Source organism: Botryllus schlosseri, chromosome 7 (assembly GCF_051294905.1).
Source record: "Botryllus schlosseri isolate E-star chromosome 7, Bs_hap1, whole genome shotgun sequence".
NCBI lineage: Eukaryota > Metazoa > Chordata > Ascidiacea > Stolidobranchia > Styelidae > Botryllus > Botryllus schlosseri.
The window spans coordinates 23,510,268-23,532,731 of record NC_137242.1 but is presented as its reverse complement, the minus strand read 5'-3'; the positions used below and the strand labels follow the sequence as shown (position 1 = coordinate 23,532,731).

General features: G+C 39.4%; 1 protein-coding gene and 2 long non-coding RNA genes across 3 annotated transcripts in view; 1 reads left to right on the top strand and 2 right to left on the bottom strand.

Annotated features, from left to right (window-relative positions):
• The window catches only part of LOC145442848 (bystin-like), a 360,604-nt gene that overhangs the window by 230,431 nt on the left and 107,709 nt on the right, over nucleotides 1–22,464 (top strand). The window lies entirely within an intron of this gene.
• The window catches only part of LOC145442981 (uncharacterized), a 90,458-nt gene that overhangs the window by 31,522 nt on the left and 36,472 nt on the right, over nucleotides 1–22,464 (bottom strand). The gene's annotated exons all lie outside the window — the stretch shown is intronic.
• Nucleotides 15,268–16,683, bottom strand: LOC145443310 (uncharacterized). The gene is made up of 3 exons (XR_013916386.1): nucleotides 16,609–16,683; nucleotides 15,863–16,052; nucleotides 15,268–15,367 (listed from the first exon to the last, which is right to left on the bottom strand). It is a non-coding gene; the product is annotated as an uncharacterized LOC145443310 (long non-coding RNA).

Genomic DNA, 22,464 nt, shown 5'->3' with positions numbered 1-22,464 from the left:
TTAAAATTGGCTTCGTTCAGACTACAAGCGCTCTTATCCTCCTGAACAGCGGACACGCGGGTCCAAGACGCGGCAACCTATTTTCTAGCATAAAAAAGAACGATCGATTTTTTTCGTTCTATACCCGATTATTATTATGATGGAAAAGATCCCTAGTATAGGCCTACTATGCCATTTGTAATATATTTTATATTAATATAATCAAAATTAATAATATAGTATAAAACGATACATAGTATAGTAATATCTAATCGACAATCTGGAGTAATGAATGAATTAATAGAAGTTGTCCATATAGCGCCTTATAGGCGAAGCTAGAAGGCTAATTAATATAAAACACGAGAAAAGGCTTATATTTAAAAGATCGTTCAAAAATGTCTAACGCAAGTGTGTTTTAATAAAAGTTTTGTTTTAAATCTAACCCTAGTTGCACCGTAAAGGTTAAAATGTCAAATGTCACTGTCACTGTCAAATGATGGCATGCAGTCAAATTCATGATAGTGACTGAAATGCCTTTGCTCCAATGAACCGTCATTGCAATTGAAATTAAAAAGCGAAGTCACGGGCGCGTACTGTTATACACACACAAGCTGGTGTACCGGTTTCGCAACCAATGTTTCAGAAGATTACCGAATACAAATCACTGTCACAAGGATCATTAACTGCAGACCTTGATCTTTGATGGTCAATGTCATGACATTGGCAGGAATTTCGTGGCGAATTCCAACAGGTCAACCATCTTTATTGAATGCCGAAACACATAACTTGAACGCATTCGCAACCAGCACTTCGAGAAGAACCGCGAAATGGAAATCTACGACAGTGTGGCACGCAAGATTTTGAAACAGAATCAGAACGTCTTTAGTTGTTTTTTTACGCGGACGTTATGTCAAAAATCAGTCGCTTACAAGGAAAACTATCACGATAACATCAGTCGTTTCTGGCACGCCGCGATAAAACAAATAGTTCATCAACCGGTTGTAATTACTTGCGAGACGTTTGGTCAGACATTTCTACTCTCTCTATCAAATCTTCCGTGGTTCCTCTGGTAATGCCGATGAGTACCAGCTATGTATAAGCACATTACACAGTGCACACTGTATACTCACGGCTGAACATTAGGGATGGTGTGAACGTGAGGTTCACGTTCGCGTTCTGTGTGTGAACCTCGGAAATTTAGAGGTTCACGTTCACAAACGAACCTTGGTAGGTTCTGCACTGTGAACCTTTTTCATATATTACAACTTTCACTTCAATATGACAACTTTGGTTGAAATTTATTGCATTTCAACTGCGAACAACTTTATGCATGGCGCTGGCAGCATGAAAAAATCAACACTAAACGAGTTTGCACCTTGACAATCTCAAAAATTGCTTTGTTACAAATGTTTGCTCGAAATATTCAGCTTTCCATCTGTGAATATATATTCTGCTGTGAGCTTGATCCGCAATCTCACAACATCAATAGCTAAATACACTACATGTAAGACGGAGGTAGTGAGCGAATGATACTTATTCAACCAATCAATGACATTGATATCGTTGTCTGATGTAAAAACCTGGCAGGCGTACGGGGCAATCGTGACTTCATATGTTTATTGTATCATAAAAACCAAATCCGTGCGATTGGGGTGTTGGCTACTGCTGTATAACTTGTTGATGGGGTAATATCGGTAACAAGTATAGAAACCCGTTTTATACTCTGCTCAATATCAACGTAGCAATACTCGGACGCCGAATACATTGTCCGGTCTGGCCTAGACCGTTCCCATGCAAGTCCCCGTCCCTTGCAAGTCCTCGTCAAAATTGTTGGCAAAACGACGGAAGATATTGATTTTATGGTATCATTATATCATTTGATTGCCCCAATTGATACATTTGGCGTCGTTTAAAACTTCAATATGTACTTTAGCATTGTGGCATTATATGTGGCCCGAGTCGTCGTTAGGTATCGTGTGCACTGTACATTAATATAGGCTATCACTTCACTGAAATGTAGGGTTGGAATTAGCAATATGACGTCACGTGACGTCACGATGTTCACGTTCGTGATCACACAGAACCTTTCAAAAAGGTTCGCGTTCACACGAACCTGAACCTTTCAGAGGTTCACACCATCCCTACTGAACATACACGGGATTTACGCCATGGGAAGATGGATATGTTACAATGTTACATGATATGTGTATTACCCATGTAGTTGTAGATTGGCACTAATGTCGTACCGTGTATTTGTCACTTAGATATTACGTGTGAAAGTAAGTATAGGTAAAGGAGAGTTTATACTCTCGCCAATTTACAATTGAATAATATATTCATATTGAAATAAACATTCGTCAAGGGCAATCGTCAGCAACTAGTAGAGAATTGAAGGAACATGGCATATCAACAATCGTATCACCAAATATGAAGTCACCGGCATAAAATTTCGAATATTAAATACAACTTATCGGAGGATTACACAGACCATACTATCCATAACTTAAAAGGTATTTTGAATAACAAAAATGTGGCCCCGTTGATGAGTTTCATTTCATGAGTCAACACGGACTATACACGCGATATAATACCGAGACATAAAGCAACGGTGCGTCCACCTGTGGCATCGCACTGGCCTGCAGCTGGACTACGGGTCGATGCTTAAAGTAAGGGTTGCTATCCGTGAATTAGGGCTGATGTGTTCGGTATGCGAACCACATTGCTACAGATACACGTCTTGGCCCATTACTGGGCTGGTAACACTAAGCTCGGAACGAGTTGTGGGAACCAATGGTCCCCGAAGTATAAATGCAGAAGAAACGCGACGATTTGCATGTCAGCATTTGCATATATTAAATTGATTTTGTTCTTTCTTTTTATCCATTCTCTCAACCGCACGGGATCAGCTCAAACTTATAAGTCCTTAGGCTAAATTTGAAACCCATTTCGCGGACCTCACAATTTTCTCTGCGGATCACAGGTTGTAAACCTCTCTTCAAATCCAATGCCTGCATTTACATGACGTACCGGACCAGGGTAAGATATTATGAGTGCCGTCAATACATTACAGAAAAAACTTCATCTAGGCTACGACGTTTGAAATTAGCAAACGTAGTCTAGCGTGTCATAACATTATATGTCATTCAATAACCTTAACCTGTTAACAATCTCTTATCGAATTAAAAATCGTAAGTACCCATAAGTCAGTGACTCTCAACCGTGGAGCCATTTAGAGCGTTCAATAGTCTCGCGAGATAATGAAGAACTGCAGTATTACGGCCTGTTACATTGTTAAGCAAAAACTGGTTAAGTACAGATCTTATGTATTCAAAAGCCGGTGACGATGCGGTTCGTGATTGGAAAATAGACTACTACGTTACTTGTGCCGCCTTTGTGTGACGACATAAAATTCGTCAAGATACCGGAATACCACTCAACACAAATTGGGCACATTCTCGTGACACGATAGACAAGGCGCTGTCTCACTGCTCTACTATTATCCAGTAACATCGCCTTTTTCGGTACCATCGTGCTATTTTGGGGGGTTACTGGTACCCTGTTTAGAATGATATTGACATTTCTGGAGTAAATGCGACAGTATCTTTCAAATAATTCCGGTTTGAGTATAATTTCAGATCTGGTCACCGGCTCGCACCAACAAGCCCCCTTTGACTTGATCCTCATTAGTGCTCGACGCGGCAGAGCCACATTGCCAGATGTCTGAAGCAGTCAGTGCATTTCTTGCTCCACAAGCAAAATAAATGTCCCATACAGTACAAACATGAAACATCAAGGGCACTGCCCAATGCTCAGACTGTGGAAATCAGAATATAAGCGTATCTACGTTGTTGGCGACATGCAATATATTGATATAATCACGCACGAATTGATAAAATCAGGTGTGTTTAGGGTGTGGATTCAGAGGTGATTCACCGCATTTCAATACAAAATATATGAGCGTTCAATATTTACAGAAAAAATGTTCCTGATTATCATCATTCATAAATACCAGTGGATAAACATATACACGGCTTTTATTTGTATTATTATTATTATATATATTTTATATTTAACATGAGAACAGATTAGACTGTTCCTTAACTGCCCCCTTAACTGAACGTTTTTGTTGCTAACCGAGTTTCAGAGAGTATCAGGTTTGGCATATCGTAGTTATTGGCATTTACTTTCTGCAGCAGGCTTGGTTAGCGGCGTAGCGCCAGCGGGACATGTAGAAATTCAGCGGTAGCAATTTGTTTTCAAGATAAGCGAAAAAGGGTTTTGGAATGATTGCTTTTCCTCCGATAAGAGTATAACATTATTGCTCCATTATCAATCAAAATTATGATGTGCACAAATTAGACTAAATGCGACTCCGGACATGGATTTTATTTTAGTTTGAAACTGAATTGTATTCACGGCTGATTCGCACGCGTATATCACGGGTGGTGCATGCTTGTGAATACACTTTTTCGCTAAGAGTGTACGTTGATATGCTGAAAACGCATAAAGTTGATCCAGTGCTGGGGTGCCGCCAACTATTTATCCCTTTGATAGGATGCCGCATGGTCAAGAAGGTCGAAAGCCACACTGCCCTAAGTCTACTGCAGAGCGAACTCGAGTACTTGACCGACGATTTAGTTTGCTCTCATGGCGCCTCTCGCGATTAGCAACATCAAATCGACAATTCCAAGAATGTTCTTCAAATCGCTAAAAACTCCTAACTAAGATGTATGGTATTGATAAGTTACAGGTTCGACACAAGCAACGGCTGCAGCCATACTTCACGGCACTTTCGAAAGGCTATTTTTCGGGTTAACACGTTTGATTACGCTCGACCTACGAAAGCAGAGAAATCACTTAATGAAACAAAGCAATCTCTCTGATGAACAGCACATAAATCACGATGTTTAGGGGATTAGGTTGATGGATCCGTAGTAGGAAAAGGTCTGTCGGGACTAACACTTGAAAGAGGATAGGTGTGGACTACGGGCTTTCCAATCCAAACACAAAGACGCCTATGTTATCAAAGGGCAATGTGCAGTGTGGGATAAGACACGCTAGGTCCAGTTTAGGTCACGAAGACAATGAATAACATTCCCTAATCCCAGTAGCCGTTTAACTTAAAGTTGCGCAAGGGATTGCGCATTTGTTAAGCTCCTACAAAGTCTTACAAAGAGTGATTGATCAGAACTTTAATTTATGTAACTGTGCGGTCCGTAATTACAAACATGGACCAAGAGTTGAACATCTCACGCTTGGACGTCTCCGGGGTTGTTAAAAATTGGCTGAATTCTAGAAATCATTGTTTTCCAGTCAGATTCCCGTGTCTAGAGTCCTATACCCGCAGTCCTAACAGTTTATATCTCATAATTCTTATAGTGGGTCCATCTGCATGTAAACCTACCCAACGTCATTGTATTCAGTCAGCTTCAGCAGCATCCCTTGTTACCTTTGTCACTAATCGAAGACCATAGTGATGACATTAGCACCGCTGGCTGTATGCTAGTGATATTTAGTTAGCTACAGTTTGATATTTCTCTGTAGTAACGCTTTCGGTGAGTGCACAATTCTCATCTATCCCTTTTGAGATCACCGCGTCCACCTAAACCTTTACATAGTAATATCGACGTATGGAAAAGCATCGAAATGTCATTGCTGTTATTGAATCTGATTTTCCATTTGTTGGTGAATATTTTCTCTTCGGCGGGGATACGTGCAGGACAGGGCTTACGAGATTGGCGTAGGACTTGCTTTGAGACAACGGCGTTCAACCATACCCATAATTTTGTACAGAGCACCGTCGCAGTTACCGATATTGAATGGACACTAGGGCTGTTCAAAAATAACTTTTTTTTCCGGATTCCAGCCGTTCACCGATTAAATCGTCAGGTTACCTTAAAAAACGCTGCACACCAAATTTGGTTCAATTCTAACAAGTATAGGGCTCCGCGGATCCAATTAAAATTTTTAATTTATACAGGAAAATTGAAAAAAAAAAATTTTCAAATTTTTCTGTCAACCCCATGAAATTGTTGAGCTGTCTTCAGAGACGATGCAAATAAAATTTGACTCAATTCGGACTAGTAGAAGTGGAGTTATTGGAGTTTTTCGTTGATAATTTTCCAATTATCCTTGATTGGTGGATAATCCGAGAATTATCAACGAAAAACTCAAATAACTCCGTTTCTACTGGTTGGAATTGACTCAAATTTCATTTGCATGGTCTTTGAAGACATCTCAACATTTTCATGGGTTTGAGAGAAAAATTTGAAATTTTTTTTTTAAATTTACGTAGTAAATTAAAAATTTTAATTGGCTCTGCGGACGCTTAGACATGTTCGAATTGAACCAAATTTGGTGTGCAGCCTTTGTTGTGGCAACCTGACAATTTAATCAGTGAACGGCTGGAATCAGGAAAAAAAAGTTATTTTTGAACAGCCCTAATGGACACTTCCGATTCGAAGAGATGCATTTAGCACAAAGAGATATCACAATCCACTCATTAAAAGTGCTTTTATGACTTTGTCTAACACGATATGTAATATCGAGTACAATTGAGTACATCGTGCCCGTTTGAGACTACATAGAATGTAGTTAACGTAAAAGCCTGGATCTCATGATAGGCAATGGTCAATCATGAAATTCGCTGCGACATCAATGGTCCATGCTCAATTGTCCAATGTTCATCCTATACGTGACCAATGAGCTATACTGGTTTTAATCCAACTGAAAACGACTCCATGAAGATATCGGGGGTTTATCTGGGGCAGGGGTTCTTAAACTCTTTTGATCGCGAACCCATTCAAGTTTTGTAGCCGGTTGAACGTACCCCAGAAATTTCAGAAGTCGATGACCAAAAGGTCATCACATCAATCTCAAATCTATTTATTTTTACCAATGCCATCAAAACACTATAAATTAACAATAACGGTTGCTGTCGACTGAAGTCTCCGCTATATAGGATCCTTGCTGTTTATGCGATTTATCGAGCTAGGATCTACATCAGGGGTAGCCACCCCTTTTGCTATTCAGGACCGTGTTACGATTACTTAGACTTATGTATAGCCTATGGCCGTATTCCAGGGCATAGTCTTATTGAACTAACTGGACGCCAAATACCCATGATAAATAGTCCACAGTGTCCAGTCTCCATATGTCCATTTCCGGTAAAGTCCGGACTAATCTACTTTTTTCTATCGACTTACCGAAATCGTGAATAGTCATGTTATGAATAGTAACTGGGTGTCGTTATGGCTGCGCAAGGCGAGAAATTTTTTTTCAGTTTCACGTGTGAATTTCGTCATTAATACATAGTAATTTCACATATTACTATCAAATATTTATCTTTTCTCGGCCCATCTGATGAGATTCGACGCTAGAGTTGATGGAGGGATTGTTTTCGAAAATTTAGGGCAAGCTGTGAATGATGATACATATTCGAGTGAGCCAATTGTTATTAGTCACTTTGTTGCATGCTGTTATTTTTTGACCTCCATCAGGATTGTCGGTATAGGAGAAAGGTATTGGAATCGACCAAACGAACCAGAAACAAATTTCTTTCGTGAGGTGCACACGATTACAAGCTGGTATTTCTATATAGGACGCACCATTTTCCTCTGCTGTTCGCATCTTCACTGTGGGGCTCACAATGCAAAGGCGGATACTATATTAATATGGAAAAACGAAGTCGCATTGAATCGAAAAGAAATTTCTAGAATAATTGAAATCTCTCAAAATTCGAGAGTAAAGTCGCTAATTCAATTTGCATGTCCACGGCCGCCAACACATAGCCTACTAATTGAATTACGTATCGACGGCCGCACAAATCTCCTTATACGGCGGCAGGTTGGCCACCCATGATCTCCATCATCACCAAGGTGTTAACTGAGTGTCTTACAGAAACCTGGAGCGAATTTGGAACGTACTGTAAGTCGAAGGTTCAGTAGTGGCAATTGACAATATCGGCATGGTATATAAAATAACATATATACTAAACAAGGCAACCAATGGGCTACGGGTTAGATTCATTGCGAAGACTATTGTATTGTGTCGAAGGTTTGCCCAGGCTCCTCATCACCACCTTATGTGCAGGCTGCGCGTGAAAAAGTAGGCCATCAAGTAATAAAAGGAATCGCCATCAAACGTACGGGCCTATAGCTGACATAAAATGACCACAGATGTCTATAACCGCCGTGAAACAAAACAACAACAATACGTCGCGATCCGCTGTTCTATAGTTAAGCGGTGTCATGAGACTGGCTAGCGCATTCGGTTTTAGTCATCGCGTTAATTTTCCCCAGTCCTCCCTTTTGTTGGCGAGACTGTGGTTAATTACGATTAGTGATTTCACAGCATCGGCATACTTAAAGCGTGCTATGTTTTGCGATGAATGACGAGGAATCATCTTTACGCATTGTTGGTTCCGACCATGCCCCGTTAACGTGTTGTGATCACAACATGCATTAATAAGTCCATATAGCACAGAGGTCGCAAACACGCAGCCCGCGAGAACATTTTGTGCGGCCCGCGAAGGCATTTTGGAATTTGAATTATTCGACAATATATTCAATTGTCATATATCTTTTTTAGATTTAAGAACTTAAAGTTCACTCTAAAACTACTACAAAAACCTGAAATCTAAACAAACCTCACCATCACATCACTTCTAAAATCTACCATGAGGTGGAAAATCGCTATTACGTCACATTTCAGGTTCATGATGATGAAACATGACCCGTTGATGATTCGTAACTGAAGATTGTGATTTCGTTTGGTGCGACCTTTCGTCAAATTACTCGATTTTGGGTTGATTGGGTGATAAACTAAAAATGACTCGAGTTGTGCCCGGTCAAACGTTAAAATCAGAGAAGGACTTGCGTTCGGAATAGTGACTTGGTGATCCTACGGACGCAACAATCTATGAAACTGTCGTGAGGAATAGTAACATATCAAAACCCCGTAACTTGCGTTACGTAGGGTATATAGATATCTAACCAGGTCTATATGGAAACCATTGGCGTTTTGTGGCCCCCGTGACGTATATATATACTGTATACCAGGGGCGGGCAACTTCTCTAGTCGGCGGGCCGGATATAGGAAAATCAAGTACGTAGCGGGCCGGATTGCTGAATCGATACATTATTCGCCCATTTATCCACATATACAAGGACTAAATCGTATTTAACGATGGTATTTTAACGACAGCAATGTCCCTTCAAAGCCATTTCTTGCCAATAACGACGAGGATATAATGTGGATTTGGGAACTGCATTGTCATACAGACGCCGCCTTGTCTGCTTCTCTTTGATCATAGTGTCCTATATGGTGTGAACACAATCAAAACTGACCGCTCAGTGAAATTGGTCTACGTCACACTTTCCATTTGGTCAAAGGCAATTTGACGGTAGTTTTTGACCGACTTGCCGAGCATTAAATTTGATAAAACGGGTATCGATCGAAAGCTACCGCGGCGCTGGCTTTCAAAAAACATAAATTCTATTCTGCTCGAGGTTCTGGACCCCCCCCCCCCCCAAAAAAAAAATCAGCCTGCAATGTTGCATTGTAACGGAGTTTGGTATTGTGACGCAGCCATGCCGTCTGAGCAGCTCAGGAGCAAGCGTGCACGAGAGTAAGAATGTGAATGCTCAATCGGTAGCGCAACAATGGCCAATACACTTGCGGTTTACTCTGCTCCTCACCTGCTCCCAGACGGCATGGCTGCGTCACAATACCAAACTCCGTTACAATGCAAGATTCGAAGCTGATTTTGGGGGTTCCATGACCACGAGCAGAATACAATTTATATTTTCGCAATCAGTACCGCGGTAGCTTTCGATTGATACCAGTTTTATCAATTTTAATGCTTGACAAGCCGGTCAAAAATGACGGTAAAATTGCCTTTGACCAAAGGGAAAGTGTGACGTAGACCAATTTTACTGAGCCGTGAGATTTGCTTGTGTACACACCATATAGGACACTATGCTGTGATCAATCAACTTACGGTGCAATCTCTAATTAATATTTCAAGGCGTTCGATAAGCCCGGCACCCCAAATTTACCAAGATATCAATTCATTAGGGCTGGGTAGGTGATGAGATAGCGTCGTTGTTTATCTGTGTGGCCTTATTTATCTCGATATTAAATTCATGCGGACCGCGGCATCTACGAAATTTGAAAAGTGGCCCGCGACCCGTTTTGAGTTGGCGACCCCTGGCATAAGCGTTGTATTACAAAAGCCTACAAGTTGGCGGTTACGGAATCAAAAATTAGAAATATCGGTCTGGTGTAAATGACCATTGTAGTCTACAAACACCATGATTACCACAAACGATATTAGGGTTGAGTACATCGTAAATGCCGATAATGCAAGTCTTCTCGCTTCGACGAACTTACGCGCAAGCTCCACTCGCACGCTGCGCTTACAAATAGCATATATTCACTAAAATTTGACGTAGTAAGCAAGTAGCGGGGTATTTCGGCAGGCTGTAGCCGCGGGCCGCATTATCATATAAAACGGAAAACTGTCCGCGGGCCGGACAAAATTCCTTCGCGGGCCGGATCCGGCCCGCGGGCCGTATGTTGCCCACCCCTGCTGTATACCATATATACTGGTTGTTGTTTGTCCTCTTTATCCATGTTATTATCGGTGGCGACTAAGGCAGTGGTACGCTCCACGGATGTAACACCAATGGATTCTTCGGCGACTGGTCATTTCTATTGCAGGGGTTCTTAACCAGGGGTCCGTAGCTCCTTCGAGGTACGAAGCACCACATCAGAGGGTACGAGATGCATCGTGGAAATAGGCCTATATGATGTGGAATATTTTCTGGACCAATTTATTCAACTGGAAAATAATATTCGAGCTACGCGGGATTTTATGTTAATGGGCTTTCTGATTTTTATATATATATAACTATAGTTACCATCAGAAATTGTGTTGAAAATGAACAGGGGCACGGAAAATCTTATTGAATTCACAAGGGGTACGATCGCTAAAACGGCTGAGAAACAATGTTATTACTATTTAAGTTGTTATTGATCTGTTCCAATATTAATCGAAGAAAAGCTAACGCGGGTTTAATTTGACTTTAGCAATGACAGTAACAATAGGATACTTATCACGACTATATCCGAAACCCCGATTAGGCTACACCGCTCACATGCTCTGATATCTTTAGTAAATTCTAAAATATTCTACATAAAATTGTGGCACGTCAAAGTCCACTATAGCTGCAATATTATAACCCGACAGCTTTTACGAAGTCATCATGCGTACTCTCGCATGACGTCTATAACTCATTATTTTGACGAATTATGCTCGGCACAAAAACTATTTTATTCAAATATTTGAAAATATGATTTTTTTTGTGCCAAGCGTGAATAGTATATTAGTAAATTACATTTTCACGATGTTTGTGAAATGCCTGTCTGCAAGGTTCCTCAAATAAGAACTACTTGGACATTATACAATATATACATGGAACACCCCTATTATTGATGCTGCGACCCGCGGCGTCATTAAAAATTAGGAAAGTGGCCCGCCAGCCCATTTGAATTTGAGACCTCTGATATAGGACTTGTGTCTATTTTCCAAGCATACGCTACAGACAACTCATATCACAAGGTGATGCTAGTAGCGAAAAGGAAATCAAGACAGTGGTATTTCGATGATGTTTCCTTTGATGAAATGTGAGAAAGTATGGGCGTGAGGCATTGCCACATGCGGCGATGACAACGTAGTATAGGCGCGCCACCCATTTTGAAATCCGATCCACCGGGATAAGCTTTTGTTGTAATCGTGTGATTCTTCCCTTGATCACAAGTTGTTACCGGTATAGTGTGCCCCTGTTGGCGTTTCCTAATCAATGCGCACAAACCTGCAGAGAGCATCAGTTCTAAAACATTTCCACAAACTCAAGGAAAACGGACAGGCACATGCCAAACTAATCTTATGATATTCAAATAGGTGCAATAATTGGCTCCAGCAACCACAAGAATTAGATTAAAACACGACGTCTGTAAAACGATAACGACACTGGCCGACTTCAGAATTCTTATACCCAAGTGATGAAAGTTTATCTAGGCTCCGCGTCGCCACCTCATCCGCGTAAGCCGACTCTTACGAAAAGCCTAGAAGCTATAAGTCGGCCGTTACGGAATCAAAATGAAGAATATCGGCCTGGAGTAAATGACCATAGTAGTCGACAAACACCACGAATACCACAATAAAACACGGGCCATGCAATGATGGACGAGGAGGTTACAAAATCTCATGAAAAACTATCACTAATACCCATCCCATGCATGATATGAAAGGATTATGGTTACTACCGGCTATTTTTATTTCGCCGGTTTTCCGATTTGATCATCGCGGGACTTCATCCACCCAGGTGTTGTGCCCTAGAAAGCTGTCCATAACTGACCCAACACCTAGCCAATCGCAGATGAATTAATCACTACAATTCGGGCCATACGGCATTTGACTGTTGTGTTCATTTATTGAATACCACTGCTAATGAAAGTATTCCCTCTAAAAATAGCTGTCAGCAATGCCTTGGAATGTGTGTGCAATGTGCATATAGCATTATAATCTTGTTTTCAACTACACTGTAAATTCTGAAGTGTTGCTCAACCCGGAAAATTGAACACGAAACGTGATCCAAAAATTGAACGCCTAGAAGTGTTGCGAAGTGTTTAAATTAAGAGTGTTTACCTAAAAAGTGTTCAGCCTCAAAGTGGCTGGTTGACTAGTCACCGGAACGCAGGGCTCAAAATAAAATCAGATTTTATTGATTCATGAATAGATGACGCTTATAATACCCAACCTGGGTGATTAAATACGTGCAAACATTGACATTTCCAATAGCTGCTGTGACAGGGTTTCATAAATTCAGATCAGCAGTGGAAACCGTTTCCGGAATAGTCCATGAAATCACAAACATCACAAATGATCAAGAGCAAACTCACTACAAATATCATACAACTCGTTCAATCATGAAAATGAATGCATAGGGAATTAGGGATAGTGATAACAAAATATCATTTAGTATCATTCGTGACAAAGGCATGGAATCAAATTCATTGGTTACGTCCGTTAACGGAAAACATGATCAACACAAATCATTAAAACATATTTATAATTGATCAAATTATGGCTTGTAAATTTCTAATTTTATTGTAAAAAAACAAACAATGAATATATCAGTTTCACTACCACTACCACGATAAACAAGTAACAAAGTATTTTTTACTCTTAATGAAATTGGGCCTGCTAACCAGGCATCAAAAATATTCTTGGGCTTGCATTACAAGGATTTATATCAGGTTAATGCCAATCACTTTTGTTTAAATAACAAAGAAATCGTTTCTTTGAGTCCATACAAATTTTGCAGATTTACAGAAAAGATTTTGTTGTTATTTGCCAGTCTGCTGCAAAATATGAAATATGGAAGTCATTAGGGCACTGGTTCTTAAACATATTTGGACACGCCCCGCTATGATAGCAAAAAAATTTCACACACCCCTTATCGTCGTATCATGAAATTAAAAAAAGCAACCAGAACGCTAGAAATCCCAACTGATAGTTGGATGGCAGTGACGGTAATAGTTGTTGATGAGAGAATATTCAAATATTAAATTCTGACCATACACAGAGAAATAAGTAGAAGCTGCCATGTGCGAAAAAGATTTTAGTTGACAGCGGGTTCACGCCCCTTCAAATGCTTTCTCCTGTTTGAGAACCACTCCTTCAGGGTATGACAATCCAATGCATAGTAGCTCAAAACGTCAACAATGTTTCTGAATACTTCATTTTCACTGAAGCAGTTTTATATTCTTGGCATCAGCTGCAATCCAGGATCGGTCAATCTCTGATTCGTGGCGTGCCATGGTGTTTGCTTCTTTTCTACTGGTCGACTCCAAGTTGTGCTCCTTGAAAATGTGATTAAATTCCAAAGTTTTGAATATGTCAATGAAAATTCTAAATTTTATGCAAAAATAAATATAAATATTTCACACATGCAGGTTACACAAGCGCAGGAAAGGCGCTCGGGTACATATATATATATGTACGCTCGGGTACATGTGAAATCCTATCACTGAGAAGGACTAAAATTCGCATAACGACTAATAAAAATATCTTGAATTAGGTCTGCGCTTTTTTCATTTCGGCCATTTTGACATTTACATTGACATTCAGACGCACATGCCACAGTGAGAATGCAGAACTGTAAATCAGAATGAAATTTATAGCAGAACGTCTATGTACCAGTGTTGGGATGACTCGAGTCATGACTTGACTCGAGTCAGACTCGAGTCAACTTTTTCGTATGACTTGACTTGACTCGAGTCACTTTGCCAAAATGACTTGACTTGACTTGACTCGGCGCTTCAAAAATGTGGATTGACTCGTGACTCGGAGCAAAATTCACGAGTCAATTTCAAGTCATCAAGTTAACTGGCTCGATCAAATATCTGTGTCTTGTGTATGTTCGGATTGTTTGCGATACGCCGATGTCACTTGTTAGAATAACCACTCATTCACTGATTGTAGGTTTCACTGATCCTTCATTGTTACATCACAAATAAATTGACCGCAAGCTAAATTATCACAGCTTACGTTGTAGTAATAGTAGATTAATCTAATTCTAATAGCAACGCATCTCTAATTCTTAGACGGCTCACCTTTACCAACTATTGCGTGATTTAAATCGAACGAATATAGTTTATGCATTTATAAGCTTACGGATGTGTAGATGGATGGGTAGTGTATTGTACGATATCCATTTGTTTCAACTTCCCGAGGCTTCGAATTCGATCTTCAATTTTGGATGATAATAACAGACTGAAGCATGGAGCTATACAGATACTCACGTATTTTATTACCAGTTCTACATATGCGTGAGTGACACAACACCTTTTGACATGTATTCAACTTCAAATTTGTTATTTCATTCAGGATAAATAGCCAATTAATATGTACTTCACGCAGCGAGCAAAATGTAATGACTTTGAATCATCACTCATGCTTCGAAAATTCAAATTGACTTGACTCGTGACTTGACTTGACTTGACTCGACTTGACTCGAGTCACCTCCAAAAAACGAGTGACTTGACTTGACTCGAGTCACCTTCGAAAATCGATTGACTTGACTTGACTCGAGTCAAAATGTGCAATGACTCGAGATGACTCGTGACTCGAAGGTAGTGACTTGATCCCAACACTGCTATGTACGTCTACGAACGGTCTATGTAAATTTGTACGGTCCACAAAACAGAAAGATTACGATACCTGTTTCAATAAGACATGCGCTTGGGTCTTGGATTGTATTAGCTTGTCTCTCAATTTGGCTTGGAGAAGAAGACAGTTGACTTCATCAACCTCGTTTTGCTGAAAATGTAATTGATTGCAAACAAGATCCGAAAATAAATATAGTAGAATCGTTATTCCTATGGGTTTGGATTTCCATTACGATTACAATAATTGACCAGACAAAGGACACATTGATTGTCTTTAGTACAAAAAACTTTGTGACATCTTATCGAAGGTGTTGAATAATTTTCCTTCATTGCAGTAATTGTAATTGTTCCCAATCTTTCAAAATACTTCCTTCCTGATTAAATTTAATTAACGAAATTATTTGGAATTAGCACGACATGGGAAATGATCTCAATTTGATGTTCCAAGTATAGTTCAGTAAGCAGTAGTTTAAATACAAGTTACCCCAGCTCTTTACATTCAAGAACACCTCTGTTAAATGTACACAGATCATGCCTCTCTTCAGCTCATATCGCATGTATAGATAGTTATTAAGAAAATTAGGACTGCAAAAACCAGCACATTACATGATCAATGGTGATATATGAAATGAATAAATAGACTTACATGATCACATGTTTCCATGGGTTCTTGAGGCAAAAGTATTATCGCAAAAGATGACTGCACCGGCACAAAATCCGTTCAGATGACTCCTCACGTCACTATCAACATTGTCTGTTAGCACAGGCACGGTAGAACCAGGGGGTCTCTTCGAAGAGTCGACACCAGTTGGATGAATTTGAAGATCAATCCAAGACTGTTGAAAAGAAAATACTTGTTTCAAAAATTTGCAATACAAGGGAACTATTCAATATTCGAACAGCTTCTTCGAGGTGCAAAACTTCAATATAAAATTGAATAGTATATGCATATTGAAATGAGCCCGAATATTTTCGGCTGAGACTCGTCAGGGGTAATCGTCAGCAACTAGTAGAGAACTCGAAAGAACGTTGTACATCAAAAATCGTATCACAAAATATGACGTCACCGGCATTCAGTATTACGCAGATATCACACTGGATACATTTGTATGTGACAAAAGGGTGTCTTTCATAGAACAAATAATTAATGTAATGGAAAGTTGCATGTGACCGTACCACCAATTTTACTACAGCACGAGTAGCATACTTTCCTGGATTGTTAATCATTTTAGTGGAATTTTACCAGCAAACATTCATAAAAATAACCGAATGCAGCAGAATCAAATTCATTATCTAAGGATATACCAGTTTACTTACGAAATACCGCGATGCTTACCAGTATTTTAAACAACAAATGCATTTCAAGAAGGTGCCAATTGCAATACATACTACCTGCACATTAGGGCATTTTTCATATTCTTTCCATCAGCCGGCAACCCAGGCTTGATGAGTCCCTGATTCGTGGCGTGCCATAGCGGATCTTTTTTTTACTGGTCAAATCCAAATGCTGCTCCTAGAAAAAAAGAAACATTAAAAAGGAAAATTGTAAATTTGATGCAGAAGTAAATATAAATATTTCACACAGATAGGTTACAGAAGCGCAGGAGAGGTGCTCAGCCCCTCAGGTTGAGAACCACTGACCTAGCCCATTATAGTTCAGTAAGCAATAGTGAAAGTACAAGTTACACGAGCTCATTACGTTCAACTACATCTCTGTTCAGTGTTCAGTGTACTGTACAGTGTACACAGATGAAGCCTTTTTCAGCTCATATCGAATAGCCCGTAAGCTACTCTGCGAGATAGTTCGTGAGATAAGTAGGACTGCAAAAACCAGCAAATTACATAATCAATGGTGATATATAAAATGAAAAAATAGGCTTACATAATCACATGTATACATGGGCTCTTGAGACAAAGGTCTGTATCACATAAGATGACTGTGCCGGCACAAAACCCGTTACGAACGACTCCTCACGTCACTGTCAACATTGTCATCGCAGGCACGGTAGACCCAGGGGGCTCTTTTTAAAGAGTGGACATCAGTTGAACGAATTTGAGGATCAATCCAAGACTATTGAAAAGAAATATTTGTTGCCAAAATTCGCAATACAAATGAACTGCTCAGTAATCACGCAGATATCATACTGGATACAGTTTTTTTTCTGCAATATGTTGTGCGTGACAGAAGGTGTATTTCATAGAATAATTGAGTAATGGAATGGAAAGTTGCACATGACGTTACCACCAATTTTTCTCTGGCACAGTTAGTATACTTCCTGGATTGTTAACAATTTTTGTGAAATTTTACCAGCAAACTTTCATAAAAATCTTTATCACAAAGATTGCAACAGAATCAAATTCATTCTCTAAGGATATACCAGTTCACTTACAAAACACCGTGATGCTTACCAGTATTCCATACAGCAAATGCATTTCAAAAAGGTGCCAAGTTCAATACATACTACCTGCAAAATAGAGTTTAGTTCAGTTACCGTATCACAATAAACTCAGAAAAGTCAAATTTGGGGATTGGGCAAAACAAATACTACCCCTTGTGATCCATGGTTTGTTGAAAAGATTGTTTGTTTGGCTGTGCTATTATTGGGGCGATTTTTTTGAACCTAAAAAAGTAAGATTTTGACTAAAAAATTCAAATTCACACATATTTTGATGATGAAAAACTTAATTTTGACCCCATGTACTTAAATTAGGTGTTTCTCGCATAGTGTTAGAATTGTATTACCGGAACTCATCTTTATTTCTGGCTGGAGCTGTCTGTTCTTCCGAAGTAATTTGACCTGAAAAAATCTTTTAGCATGAAAATTGACAAATTTTTACATGAGAAAGAACTTATTTTATCGAAATCTGGACCCATGAATAATTCTAGTATTAGTTACATCTCGTATTATGGTAGAAATAATTAAAAATTTGTTGTAGTACAACGAAAGATACTTTCCTACATTTTCGGGTAGAAAGTGTCTGTACTAACTAAGTAGCTTGGCAAGAATGAAGAAAGAACGTTCACCAGCTGCAGTTGTTGGCCGGCAACACTGAAGTTGTGCGTACACTGCACTCTCTCTCTCATTATGACAAAGTTGTCTACATCGCAATTATTCATCATACGGTTTCTAATAGAAGAACCAATGCCCACGCAGTCTTGCTTCAGTTAGGATAGTGCAATAGGCTACGTTGAGTATTTGTTTCATTTGACAGTTTATGATTCACAATGAGCAGACGATGGTCCGTCTACAACGGTAGGACTACAAAGTAGGCTACAAGATGTAAATTGTAAAATGATAAGTTCACCGACAGTGCAATCATTTATGATACAAACGAAATGCAAGTTGCCAACAAAATTTTGATTTTGTAAAAAATTTTGGCAATTTTTGACCTAACGGTACAATTTTGACAAAATTCTGACCTATTTTGACATTTCAAAAAAAAATCGCTTTAGTTAACACCTTACCACTTGGAATAAACAGTAGGCCATACAGTGTAAAATGTGTTGCAGTTGAAAAACAATCAAAACCGTTGCATGACTGTCATACCGGCATTCAATTGCTGACATTGCAGTACTTGTCCACAATGGACCACAATATCGCCTACATAGTGATATTTCAGTGTGGATAGAGAGAACATCCCTTTATCCATATGTCAAAAAAGTTACTTTTATAGCAGCTTCCCAGCAGTACCGTAGTACTGGACCTGGTCGCAGCCTGGTATATTATCAGATTCGAAGCTCGATCATCCAGCAATAATATCAGACGAATCATATACTACAAAACATCTAAAGAACATTCATATGAATAAGGGATATCAGTAGCCTGCTAAAACATCTAAAACAAACGACGTTACTGCAATGTCAAAACGAGTTAATTTTATGACTATTCTCACATTACATACATTCAATAACATTTACCGCATTTCCATACCTTACAGTACATGGATGTTATGATCCTTTACGCCATCAGGTAGCAGAAACTGCTTCAATATATCCATTTCGCCAAGTACCCTACTCTCTGCCTGAAGCCTGACGAACCACCAATTCAAATCCAAACTGAAATCGAGCGCGCTCTACCGTAACGAAGGTTGTGACCCCTCTTCGTCACAGGGAAATATGTAAATTTCATTGAAATATTACCCTTAAACTGAGTGTTGGGTCAAGTGAGTAATATTATTTTACATATACCATGATTTAATGTGATATCCAAACGTAGCGATGGTTTATGAATGCAAAATTGATGATAAATTACCAAGTATAAATTTTCTTGAAAATAAGCCGCAGTGGCGAAGTGTTACATGTAAACGGAGAAATACGCAGAAGCGTTGCGACGATAATGGCCCAATGCGTTTATATGCCCAAAAAGTGTGTCTGTACGCAGAAAAAAGTGTTATGAAGTGTTCAATACGACCTTGCGGATTTACAGTGTACTACCGAATCATCCGGTCGGTAACATTGTAGGGCAGAATATCGTTACGAATGATGTCAAAAATGAATCCAATATCCTAGCCCACGTTGACGCTTTGTAAGTACGACACTCAGTTAGCCTTCCCCCACCCCATGATGACGTAACACCCGTCTTAGTGAAAAGTGAGATTGTCGGGAGTGCCGTCGCGAGTTAATATTGTACGTGTGGCCTCCGCTATTAAAGGCAGAGGTCGGAAATCTTTTTCGCCGAAGGACCCATACTGACCATGACCATGTGTCTAATTGCAATTCCTAAGAAGCCATACAACAAAGTCTATCGACTGTGATGTCACAATTGAATATTCTTGACGTCATGGCTAAAAACATGTTTAAATATTTTACTAGTTTTGAATAGATTTTTGTTTTAAATGCAACCCTCAGTCTTAGCGAAAAGAGTGTGATTTCCATCCGTGTACCGCCCCTGACATACGGGTGTGAATATACACCCATGACACACGAATTTAGAATCTATCCCTCATACTTATACCGCGGTTTAAATCGAGTACAACATTTTGATCCAAATTATGCACGTATACGGAGGCACGTGGGACGTATGACCTCGATGTATCATGTTCTGTATTCGTGTACCACCCTTTTCGGCCCTTTGGTTGTAACACACACTCTTTTCGCTAAGATACAACAAACATGCATTGCGGTGTTCATTCGGCCGTTTACTGCATTTCGATTTGGGCGTAGTTGGACAGCAGATGCAGATTCCAGTGACTCTGTCATAGAAGCCAAAATAATGCGATTCAATGCCCTGTCTGTGATGAGCACAACAATAAAATGACGAAATTTATCACGTTGGCCTAATTATCAATTAATCAACGGATAGTGCATACTGATGGTATTAAGAGTGTATGATTGGTATATTTATATATTAAGAATGTAGTCCAATCTACTATGGAGCATGTGAAATCTTATTGCAATGACGGCGACTTTTCAGGTTCTTCGAGATCAAATAACATGGATTCGTGAAGTCCAGATTGCGGGCTAAATCGTACCGCAGTATAGAATGTATGAAGAATATCGTGTTTAGGCATCGCAGCTTTAACAGCAAATCACTTAAACTCATATGTTCGTTACGTCGCATGAATGAGATGTGTTGAAATACTGCTATGTAGATTTCGAGTCGCTTTTTATAATACCTAAATTATGTAATTAGTCGCAAAGTGTTAGCAAAGGCTTGAAAAACTACAAGTTTCCCGCAAATTGTAACCTTTCATCTATGAACTCGAGAGACACCAAATCTCTGGGCCCTTCTCTAGTCAAAGTGTTGTCCAAGTGTAAACTACACAAGCAAATGGTACAAGTGAGGCAAAGCGCCTCCTCAAGACTGATTAGCAACAATCGGTAAAGTATATATCCAAAAGTAAACCGCAATCCAAATTCTAGTAGAGAGCTATTCAGACCCACTCTGAGATTGTTACAATTTACAACGGGTTTTAGTTGAACACTTCGCCACACATATCACTTCCTATCGAATCTGTAAATGGTGAGAGGTTTATTGACTCAGCTACCTCACGCCGCTTTTTCGGGTATATCGAGAGGGTGACTTCCTTGTCACTACGGATTTTTGAACTGAGTCCGTTATCTGTTGCGATCGTTCCTCTCGATTTAACAGACCTGAAAATTGATGCGAACTGGTAAATGACAGCTAATAAGTAGGGAAATTATTTTTTGACGATAAAATACTTAATTGTGACAAAATTTTTCCTCAAGTATTTAAATTCGGCCTTGTTGCACATAATGTTAGAATTCCAGTAGTTTTCTACATTTCCGTTGGAGCTGTCTGTCCTTACGAAGTAGCTTGGCAAGAATGGAGAAAAGTCGTTCAATAGAAGCAGCTGTTTTCTGGCAGCATTGAAGTTCAGTGTATACTGCTGCGTTGCTTGTAATACCTCTGTTGCTTCACAACATCGCATTTTTTTAGATCGCAACCCAAATCTGAGTTTCGACCTTGAACTTTAGACTTTGTAAACAATTTTGACAATTTTTGGAGCTAACGCCACATTTTTGACTTTTTTGGCATGTAAAAGATAATCAACCTATTAATAAGATAAGAGTTTGTATCTGGAAGTCAAAATTTAAACGCGGACTATGGAAAAATGCCAATATCGCGGGACCTCAATAAATAATAGATCACGCGTGCTCTAAACCACGTTCAAACAACTACAGATTTATAAGAATACATTTATCGTGTCTCATAGGATTCATTTTATCAATGCGTATTAATTGAACAGTCACAATATCAGCAAATCTCAGTCGTGACTCGCACTGGTAAATAAGCCCTGTAATCAACGATTCGTGAGATAAGAGGGAATACACGTCGGAATAAATCATGGGAAGCGTTCGGCGTGAAGAATAATTAAAAATTCTATTTACAAAGAGTGTGCGCTCTTTCAAGTAGTGAGTTTTCTTTAGTCATGTTGATACAATGTGATGCAGCAATCAACGTAGTTGTAATTCTGTCCACCTGAGTATATATTCTCGTATAACGTCTCGGCATCCTGGCGGATAGACAGGATTATGATGGGAGATAGGTAGAGACAAGATGGTTCAGTGACTGAATATTTGCACAGTGTCAAAAATAGTATTCCTTAGTTGTATGGATGCGATTCATGCTTCAAGTATGCCTTTAAATCTGTCTGTAACAAGTCCTGTCTTCACGCTTCCAGGCAAAGTTTCTTTAATGAGACGCGTTCGTTCTGTATTATTCAATCCGATTTAAAAGTTTAATTCTTTGTTCGGAGTTTAGTCAGCTTACCTCATCAGCACCC